Source organism: Myotis davidii, unplaced genomic scaffold, assembly GCF_000327345.1.
Source record: "Myotis davidii unplaced genomic scaffold, ASM32734v1 scaffold168, whole genome shotgun sequence".
NCBI classification, from domain to species: domain Eukaryota; kingdom Metazoa; phylum Chordata; class Mammalia; order Chiroptera; family Vespertilionidae; genus Myotis; species Myotis davidii.
The window spans coordinates 1,482,525-1,493,730 of NW_006383016.1; the positions used below are offsets into that span (position 1 = coordinate 1,482,525).

The 11,206-nt window shown below is 43.8% G+C and overlaps 1 long non-coding RNA gene across 1 annotated transcript; it reads left to right on the plus strand.

The window, feature by feature from the left end:
• The first annotated feature begins 1,231 nt into the window (after nt 1–1,231).
• LOC102769596 lies at nt 1,232–7,872 on the plus strand. The gene is made up of 3 exons (XR_436487.2): nt 1,232–1,420; nt 2,991–3,098; nt 6,200–7,872. It is a non-coding gene; the product is annotated as an uncharacterized LOC102769596 (long non-coding RNA).
• The last annotated feature ends 3,334 nt before the right edge of the window (nt 7,873–11,206 follow it).

Genomic DNA, 11,206 nt, shown 5'->3' on the forward strand with positions numbered 1-11,206 from the left:
AAAGAGGAGGAGGACGAAAAGAATGTTTTTTTAAAACGTTAGTACTTGTATACCACTTACTATCAGGTAATGTTCCAAGTGCTTTATATATTTAAACTAATTTGATCCTGTCGACAATTCTTTGAGGTAAGTACTATGACAGCTCCATTTACAGATGGGAGGGTGAGGCCCCAGCAGGTAAGTGACTAGCGGGGTCTCAGAGGTGGCAAGTGGCAGGGCCAAGTTCATACCCAGGTGGGTTCACTCCAGAGTCCGTAACTTTCCACAACTTCCTCATTCTACCTCCATGTACCATATATCAATCATATATACTTGTACCTGCATCTTTATTAATCCTGAACGACACTATCTTTCCACAGGGCTTTCAGAAAATGAATTCACTTTACAGTGGTCCTCCTTTATCCACGGGGCCTCTGTTCCAGTGGATGCCTGAAATGGCGGATAGTACCAAATCTCACACATTAAACTATGTTTTTTTCTACATATACATACCCATGATGAAGTTTAATTGATAACTTAACACAGGAAGAGATGAACAACAACACAAATGACGAAACAGAACCATTATAATCATATACTGCAACAAGTCACGTGCATGGGGTCTCTGTATCTCTCCAAGTACCTCCCTGCAGCGTACTCACCCTCCTCGTGCAAACTTGCTCCTGAATCGCTGTGGCCATCCCTCACTCGCCGGAAAGGGGTGTCGCCAGCTTCCTACAGACTCAGGGCTTCCTGGTGCAACATGTTGCCATCCCTAGGAACACGGTTTCTGTTCATGTTTTCAACCCACCTTACGAAAATGCCTTTCCCGTCTTCACTCAGCACGTGTCACACACACTGTGGCCTTCACCTTTGCAGTTCCAGGTGCAAGAGCAAAACCACGATTTCTTTTTCCTCCACAATTTCACGGGTAGAAGATTGATTCTTACCGTACGTGTCAGCAACCACAGCACACCCCTTTCTTCATCCTTATTAAGTGGAGGACGTTCACCTTTTCGCCTAAAGGAAGCACTTTCTGGCTTTTCCTGGGCTTGCCCGAATTACAGCATCAGTCCTCCTGCGCTTTGGGGCCTTAAGTAAGTAAAATAACAGGGGCGTGAACACAAGCACTGTGTTAGCACCACAGGGGATCTGATCACCCTGACGCTGCTGACTGACGTCCCCAGGCACACAAGCGTGTGTGGCGTGGAGACGGCGCGTGCGTGCGTGCGTGCGTGCGGCGTGCAGACGCCGCGTGCGTGGAGACACGAAGGGACGACTCACATACAGGGCAAGACAGTGCGGGGTAGTGGGGAATTTCATAGAGCTACTCAGAACAGCGCAAAATGTAAAACTTAAGAATTGTTTCTTTCTGGAATTTTCCACGTAATATCTTCAGACCGTGGTTGACTATGGTAACTGAAACCTCAGCGAAACACAGGTAAGGAGAGCCAAACTACTTATTTTGCCTTCCCACTCACATTTTATTAGTTGTTGCTTAATTTAAGGATTGTCATCTGGTTTATGAACCCACGACTAAAATGGAAGTGTTGGATAATCTTGTCTCTATTGTGTAAAGTGAGGGTTCTGATATTTAAAATGTTATCTTGGTTTAAATGGACAGCAAGCATGGGCACGCATAATTTATTCACTCACCAATAATTATCTTGGCTGAGGATCTGGGCCTCCACTTGGCCTGAAACCTTCATTAACAAAAAATCTCCACCACATTTCCTAAGTTCTGAAACAGGTATTTACACAGGACAGCTTGTTTATGCAAAACAGGCCATTAGGATCAGGCAGAATCTGAGCTAGGATTCAGTGGGGAAGGGAAGCCTGACGGGAAGGCCACGGAACTAGTCTCCTGCGGGGCCCAGGTGCTTGTATAAATTTCTTTAATCTCTGCCATCACCAGCTTCCCTAGGCAGGATCCTCTGGTTAAATGCACCTGGATTCCTGGTTAAGGAATTTATCCTCTTTGACAAGGGAATCATTTTCATTTTTTCAGAAAGTAACAAGAAAATACTATCATTCTTTCACCACAAATTTTGAGAATCATAGGATAACACACCTTCACTCTTTTAAACTGTCCTGCAACTTACCAACATTGACGGGTAAAGGTACTCCAAGTGATGGGTAAAGGTATTCTATGTAAGCAAGTGACACAAGTAAAGAACAAATAAAGCTTCAAGAATTAATCTATAAGACAATTGTGGTTTGTTTGTTTGTTTGTTTGTTTTTGGCCTCACCAACTGAATTGTTCAGTTGTCCTTTGACTCATAGGCCGAGTAACATGAACTAAGTAATATGGCAGAGCTGTTTTCTTTCTTTCCCTCCCCTTAAGTTTTACGCTATGCCTCCTTGTTCTTTCCAAGCTAGGGTTCAGGTTTTAAAGTATGTTCTAGCCCAGTGATGGCGAACCTTTTGAGCTCGGCGTGTCAGAATTTTGAAAAACCCTAACTTAACTCTGGTGCCTTGTCACATATATTTGCAACCATAGTAAAGCAAAGACTTATATTTTTGATATTTATTTTATATATTTAAATGCCATTTAACAAAGAAAAATAACCAAAAAAATGAGTTCGTGTGTCACCTCTGACACACATGTCATAGGTTCGCCATCACTGTTTTAGCCCTTGAACTCAAACTAGAAAAGAGAGGAATGATCTCCTGAGACAGTACACCAATTCAATTAGACCTTTTATAGTCTAGAATAGATAAACTGGCTTCTTTAGTTGAAATGCCACAAGACAGGCTCTTTATGCAAGAGTCAGTCCAGAATTGGAATCTGTTGAGTAGATGATGCTTGGGAGAACTTGCCTGATACTTTTCATATTTCTTCCCCTATGTAATCAGTTCAAGGTAGTATATTATCAATCTTCAAAAGCCTAAGCAATTTATATTTTCATGAACCATGACATTTCTTTCGCTCCCAAATAGCAGCTTAGGACTTAGGGTGGTATCCTGTGCTTCTACTAAGAGTATCTAACTCTGTTCATTTTTAAATACAGGTCTTTTTGGCACAATTCTTGGACCAGGAACTGGCTTTGCCTCTCTTAGTCTCTCCCAGCCTGAACATGCCCTCTGGGTCAAGCCACGCAGTTCAGCTCTTCTCTCAAGTAAGTCTGAGAATGAGGTATTGTGGGGGGAAACTGAGGCCCTTTGGAGAACCAGTAAAATTTTGAAATATTTGTATTTTTTAAAGTAATACCTACATTTTCAGTTTAACCCACTAGTACCTCAAGGGATGCAATAAACATATTTTGAAACTTAGAAAAGAATTTCATCTGTTCATTTTTGCAATTTACTTTTTGCTGGAGTGGGTATTTCTAGAACATCTGCATTGCATTGGCTGAGGCATCAGTATTAGAACCAACACATTGCAGATTGGCTATATCAATAATACAACATTCATATCATATTGAAAGACCCTTTGTGGTAATCTGAACTGAAGAGATGAGCTTAATATCAGAGAACTAGAGGATCAGTGCATGAAATTCGTGTACTGGGGGTTGGGGGAGGGGATCTCTCAGCCAAGCCTGCACCCTCTTGCAGTCGGGGACCCCTCGGGGGCTGTCCGACTGGTGGCTTAGGCCCGCTCTCTGTGGAAAGTGGGCCTAAGCTGGCAGTCAGACAGTCCAGGACCCCTCGCTCCTTAGTGCCTGCCTGCTCGCTGCTCCTTACTGCTCAGCTCACTCCTTCTTAGCGCTGCCACAGAAGAGGGAGAGGCTCCCACCACCAGCGCTGCACTCGCCAGCCATGAGCCCAGCTTCTGGCTGAGTGGTACTCCCCCTGTGGGAGTGCACTGACCCCCAGGGGGCAGCTCCTGCATTGAGCACCTGCCCCCTGGTGGTCAGTGCGCATCATAGCAACTGGTCGTTCTGGTCGTTCCACAATACTCACTTAGGCTTTTATTATCTAGTCTAGAGGCCCGGTGCACAGAATTTGTGTATGGGTAGGTTCCCTAGGCCTACCTGGTGATCGGGGCCTTCCTTCCCCAGCTGCCAGCTGGGGTCTTCCTTTGTTCCATGCTGCCCCCTGGTGGTCAGCACATATCATAGCGAGCGATCGAACTCCCGAGGGGACACTTTGCATATTAGCCTTTTATATATATAGATTTGTAGATGGAAACATAGACTGTGGTAGATTGGAATGTCAGAACCATTCTAAACTTAAAAAAAGTCCTAGAGGTAAATACTAAGGATGTCTGGTAGGTTTTAAAACTAGATAACTTCATTTATTTGGAAAAATATATATGAAGAATTTATTAGAAAATGCCACTGTTACAGTATTACTGTGACATTCCAGAAATGTATTTGAGCTTTAAAAAATGACTTCAAGAGTCTTAAGTAGATTCTGGGTTCAGTCTTCCTCTGCTAATAGTTGACTTTGCCTTGTTGTTAGAGGCCAATGTTTCTAACGCTGAATGACCATCTCTGTGTATTCAGTCATTGCTGTGGTGACGCCATGAGGAACTCAAGAAATAATTAGATGCAGTCCCCCTTACATTACTTAACACTGAAATGAAGAGATGTGTGACACACACGGAATAGTTATCTAAAATATACTGTACATTGTTGTTAATAAATATGCATTGAAGACTTACTGTGCAAAATACTTTACATACATCATCTAATTTAATTCTTGCAATAAGACAGTGAATGAGGAGGACAAGGAAACTAGGAGTCAGAAAACTAAACATGTCCCATGTCACTTAATTATGGATTGTGAAACGGAGCTTCAAACCATGTCTGTCTGAATATGTACAAAGCCATTGCTTTTAGCTTCTGTGTTTTCTGCTCCTGATTCACACGGCACAGCATCGGCTATTGATGCTCCAGGAGTTCAGAGATGCAGGAAGTCAAATATATTAGAGCTTTGCCTCTACCCTTTGCTCACCCACAGTGTCTTTTGAAGTTTTGTGTTTTGAAATTTGAAGTTTATGGGATGCCCCAGGTGGGATCAGGGAGAAACCAGCTGTTTGGTCTTTGACACATGAAAAACAACAGCCAGAAGTCTCTTTCTGATTTAAAGGCAGTCACTGCTGTGCCCACTCTGGTTTCATGCTGGTGAGGATCTCTCCTCATTATACCACCAGGGTAATCTGAGAGGATCTGAATTATCTGTACAGGGGTGCACACCATTTCTCAACCTTTTGCCAGAGATGCCAATTTAGCATTGTGCAACAGGGAAAAACTGAAGCAGAGACACAGGCAGCAGAAAGCAAAGAGTCATAAGATAAATACGATCAGGGAAGGAGATAGAATGGATCTCATAAAACACAGGGTCTTCTTTGGTTTTGACAGATTCCTAGGTGGGTGTCAATTTCATAAGTATGCCAGCCTCTTAAGTCATGACTTCTCTTCAGAATGAGAAGCTGGCATTCTATGAGTGGCAAGGTCATTTTTATGGTTGGCCCTGCCAACAACTTTGTGGGACAAGTATTATTATTCCCCATGTTGAAGATTAGGATACTGACCTTAGAGGAGCCCCCCCCCCACCCGCCCCCGCTTTCTTCTACCATATGCTTTCTACATTCTGAATCAGCAGGTAATTTTAAAAGTATTTTTAGCCAGCGGGGCTCAGTGATTGAACGTCAACCCATCAACCAGGAAGTCATGGTTCAATTTCCAGTCAGGGCATATGCCCAGGTTGCAGGATCTATCCCCAGTGTGGGGCATGCAGGAGGCAGCCAATCAATAATTTTCATCATTCATATCTCTCTCCCTTTCTCCCTCTCTCTCCCTCCTTCTCCCTCCCCCTCCCTCCCCTCTCCTCTCTTTTCCTGTCTGAAATCAATAAAAAGTAAAAATAAAAAAATTTAAAAAACATTTATAAATGTAACCAGATTAACAGCTGTTGAATAGACTATGCTCTACTAAGTCCCCAGAAACGTCTACTATAAATATAGGTAACTCTGCCAGTTAAATATGAAGAAAGATGAAATATCCCAGTTGAGTAAATCTCTGAAACCACATCCCGGGGGCTTCCTAAGCCATGTCGCTAAGCTAAAGCGAGCCTGGTGGCAGGATGGACCCTGGATTCCGAAGATACATGCAGACAATGTCAGGATCCAGCTGCTTATTTCTATAGCATTCATTGACTCCAAACAAAAAACGTGTTTAACTTCCAAGCTCCCAATTCTGATTGATTATGTTCTTTTTTTTTTCTGCCTTCTTAGATCCAAAGTTAAATGATAAACTGTTTGTTACTGACACAGCCTTTTTTCCCAGCCCAGCAGTCTCCCTGGCTCTGGTTTTCCCAGGCCTCATCAGGTACATTGTGGCACCAATAACTCCCATGTTTGTCTGCAATTGCTCCAGGCAGATGTCTGAAAATCACCCACTGACAGATTTATGTTCGTCAACCTCTGAGACTCCCTCCATCCCCACCCACAAACAGTATCAGAGCTGTGGATGAAAGCCCTTGGAGGCAAGAGCACCGAGTCCTCTCAAGCACACACAGAGCTGAGACACAGCATTGCAATGGCATCCTGCCTGCCCGCCTGCCCTCCACCACATTCCCCTATAAACCCCCAGACTCCTCGGCAACGCACGTTTTCCTGGCCTGCTTTCTTCCCAAGATCTGGAAAGACTTGGGTCTCCAGGCTTTTGAAACAAGATTAAAAGGTCTCTTTTATAGCAACTTGCGGAAAAAACTCCTCAGAGGAAACGTGGTTGGCAGGTAGAAAAACCGGGACCTGTCTCCCTGAAAATCACAGCTGTGTTATCTTTTTTCTCCACTGATCACTTCCAGATTATCATTCAGGGCAGACAGCCAATTAGCTAGCCCTCCCTGTCACAGAGCCTGTCTCTGGCAGCTCTCATTTCTCCACAGAAGGGAGCACTCTGAAGAAGTGTAGCTGGGCCATGTGCAGAACCCGGGGAGGGAAAACCTGTGAGTGAGCGTGCCCTCGCCACAACAAGTCCGCACAGGAAGGTGAACCAAGAGCCAGCACAGGCAGGAAGTTTGCCGAAGCCTCAGGACCAGGCCAAACACAAAGGCTTCCTTTCTAAGAGGAAAGAGGATTGAGCTGTGAGGAAAAACAGAATAAAAGCACTGTCCTGAGTGAAACTCGCAGTGATAGAACCTGGTGTTGAAGAGCAGAACCCTTGATTCGGGGTCTCACCTGCTTTTGGCAAGCGAGTTCTCTGCAGAAAAGCGGGAAGCACCTTTCTCAGGCTTCTTGGCACCTGGCCATCACTCAGATCTGCCCCAGGGGAGTGTGAACTACAGGCAGCCACCTCTGCTTTGGGCAGCTGGGCCAAACCCTCGCCTTACAATGACTTCTTTGGAAAGATGGGTCAGAACAAGATGTTGGCACGTCCAAAGTCTGTTCAATGAAGTTCACTAACCTGGCAGCATAGTAGGGACAGAGGTGTATAGGGAAAAGATTTGTGCAGCATTCCCTGTTTTTGGTGACAGTGCAAACAAGTTGTGTCCCCAGGAAGCCATTGTTTTGGCAGGAAATTGAAATGTACACACAACCAATTATATGGCCCATACCTACTATGGGCTGGGACCCATAAGCACCAAGGACAAAGTCTGTCTTACTGAATTAAAGGGTTTCAATCAGCAGCTCCCTAACTCTGTCCTGAGGGTACCAGTGTCCCCCCAGGGTGTTAGTAGTCTTGTCAGTACATTCCTGTCACTGGAATAAGCTTAGGAACTACTTCCTTAAACAACGTTGGACAGGTTTCTTCACTATGGGGCTCTTCACTGACCTTAATATGCTAATGTGCCTATTAGCAGCATTTGCCAAGTGTGTTGACCGCAGAGCCCTGTGTTCACAGCTACTTCTTAAGAACTAATTGGACATCTATGTTCCAGGGCACACAGTTGGGAAGAACTGCTACAGGCCCTCAGTAAAAAGATGATGGAGACCTGGGACAACAGTTTCCCTTCAGGGAGTGACCATCTGGTTTTCTTATCCTTGACGTAAGGATATCACTATTCACTGACCCTTACCCCAGGCTGTATGGCCTATTATAGAGGCATGTATTGGTCTCCAGGCTGAGTGTGTCATTTGTATAGCATCCCATAATATCTCACAACAAGCTGTGGGGCAGGAATTACCCTCTCATTTTCAATGGACAATGAAAATGAGATGTTAAGGTCACAAAGGAGTGGGGCTGGAAAGCTCTTTACCTAGTGGACCAAGATGCACACCCTACATTCATCAGCAAGAAATGAAGCATCTCTATGGCTTCAGTGTGGCTCAGTTGGTTAAGCTTTGTTGTGTGTACCAAAAAATTGACAGTTCGATTCCTAGTCAGGGCACATACATGCCTGGGTTGCTGGCTTGATCCCAGAGAAGGGCTATGTAGGAGGCAGCCAATCGATGTTTCACTCTCACATCACTGTTTCTCTCTCTCTCTCTCTCTCTCGATGTGTGTGTGTGTGTGTGTGTTAAAAAAATAAAGCATCTTAGCTTGGGCCCAATGATGAAGATGAGTAATAAGGAAAACACCCAGTTCCCTAATACTTAAATTTCCAGCTTTTAAATGCAAAAGAGCACTGTCATTTCACCTTGAAGTGTTTTCCTAAAACATAGCTGATTTAATAAGACTCATTGTTATAAGAAATTTGGCTGTACCTCTAATTATTAGTCTTTTTCACCAAATATACCCAAAACAATATCCATGACTTTTCCTCACATAGCTACAAAGATCAGCAGATTAGCCTGTCTTTAAAGGCAGCCACTACCTATTCTTTCCTTAGAAACATAGATATGTTTCCTTAAAAATGAGGCCTTGGCTGAAGCTCCACTAAAATCAGCCCCTAATAATTCTTTTCTGAAACATTCTGCAAACTTTTATAGGGGTTGCCTTGGCATGGCCAATATTTTTTCAGTGGTGTCAAAGTTTTGTGCTTACCAATCCTATTAAAATTACATATTTTGCAGTTCCCAATAAAACTCATTGTATGGTATGCTAGAATAAATCTCAAAATCTCCCTGAAGTGCTAGAAACTTTCAGATATACGTCTATTAAACTTTTATTTGTCGAGCAAGCTGCGTGTGTGCCAAAATATGCATTTCATTGCCAGAATGGTTATAAGTCCACAAAGCTGTGGCAGAACCACGGAGGAGCACCGAGTTGTCCATCACTAAATACCCATGTCTATCGAGCTGGGAGTAGCTAGTCCATCCTTCCAAAGGAAATCCTGAGGTGGCTCTTCAGTTAGGTATCTCCCACTCCTTAAACACACTGGGCATTTAGAATGCATTTGTTCAATTGAAACTGTAATCCTAGGACTAGGACTAGGAGATCAGATTTAAGGTTTTTACCACACTTCTAAAGTACCAATACAGTTGGGTTCTCTTTTACCCTTAGAATGGAGAATTGCTAACCAAAGTGCTTTTTGTTAAGGCTAATATAAATAATGTTTAACTCTACCATCAAAGGACTAGACAAAGAGCCTACAGGTAAAAGGGCTAAAGAGATTTCAGGTTAATATCAGAACTTTCCAGCAGATTATGTCAGAGCTGTAGGTTATCAGATGATAGGTGAACAGGCTCACAAGGGAAGAACTTTTCTGGTAAGCACTGTCTAGATCAGTGGTTCTCTGTGGGCCCCAGACCAGCAGCAGCATCCTCATCTGGGGACATGTTAAAAATCCAGATTCTCAGGCCGCACCCCAGGTCTATGGATTCAGAAACTCTGGGGCAGAGGCTGAGCAGTATGGGTTTTAACAAGCCCTCCAGGTGATTCTGATACCAGCTAAAGTTGGAGAAACACTGGCCTAAACTACCACTTGGCAAGAATGATGCAACCAACAGATGAATAATTGGACTGGATGGCCCTTCAAACCTGTAACTTCACAAGTCTAATACGGTTCTTGGGCCTACATAATTTCCTTTTTGGAAATGAGGAACCAACCACCTACTCACACTCATGCCTGACCACTGGGCAACACTATGAATTATGTAAAGGAAGTGAAATATATTATCACAGCTGTTATAAGTTCTAGCATTCCAATCTCCTGATGAGCTTTAAAAAAAAACACACAACAATACCTGGCCACCCAGAATCTCTGGAGACATGGCTCACTAAACCTACCTTTTACTAGGTACTTTCACATTAATTATCTCATTTAATTTCCACAATCTTATAAGATAGGTATTATAACCATCCCCATTTTTACAGATGAAAACTGAGGCTTAAAGTGATTGACGTGTGTGTTAATAGAGCCAGTGAATGCCTGAATGGGGATTCAAACCCAAGTCTCAATGCCCATTTTCCTGTTCTTCTACTCCCTATCCCCTTCTTCCCATATTAGAGACTTTCTGGGTGCCTGTGGTCCCCCAAGCCATCGAGCTGCCCTCTGCCTGCACTGGCACTGTCACAGCAGCCTTCCAGCCCACACCTGCTATTTCCTGCAGGTCTCTACCTTTCTGTCCCCTCCTCTCTATGAAATCTTGACGGTGGGTATTTTATTCTTTCACAAGGTGCTTCCAGTTGGCTGCCCTCAAACCCACCCTCCATGAGCAAAATAGGAGGCTGCCTTTGGGTTGTGAGATAAGGGCAACCAGAAGGCCCTTATAAGCCAGCTGGACACTGGTAACTAAGATTCTACTTTTCTATCAATTAACTAAATATTTTCATCCATCCACTAAAATTAAAATGACCACCAAAGAAAGAACACATTAAGTTGGTAACAGCTAATTACATTTTAGAGTCTGAATTCACTAATTAGATATTTTCCACCTCAAAAGAGGATTTCTACATGAGGCAGAGGAACAAAGTGGTACAGAGCATAGGCCCCTTCCAATGAGGGCTGACTTTGAAAAAGGTGGAAGGACAGATGTAACAGTCAAGAGCACCATGGGAAGTACCAAGGGCCTGTGGGAAGGGGCCACACAAGCAGGAAAATTGTCACGGAAAAGGGAGGAATGAAGACTGCAGAGATAGCGCCTACCACTTGAGGATTTGCGGAGGGGCAGCTTCTGGTCAATTAGCCAGTGGTCTGGTTGTTTTAGTCAGGGTCTGTAATTGCAAGCAACAGAAGTCCAGGGAGGTGCTGTAACTCACCCAAGATCATACTGGCCAGACCAGCACCCAGGGCTCCTGATTTCCTGTTTTCTAAAGGATATGTGCCTTAATGTGGAACTAAATTCAGCTCAATGGGAAACTGAAGGAAATCGAAGAAAGAGACCAAGCACATCAGTGGCCACCCTAATTTGCTGGGGTAGAGTATAAAGTACATCCTATGTGACCAAAATTTA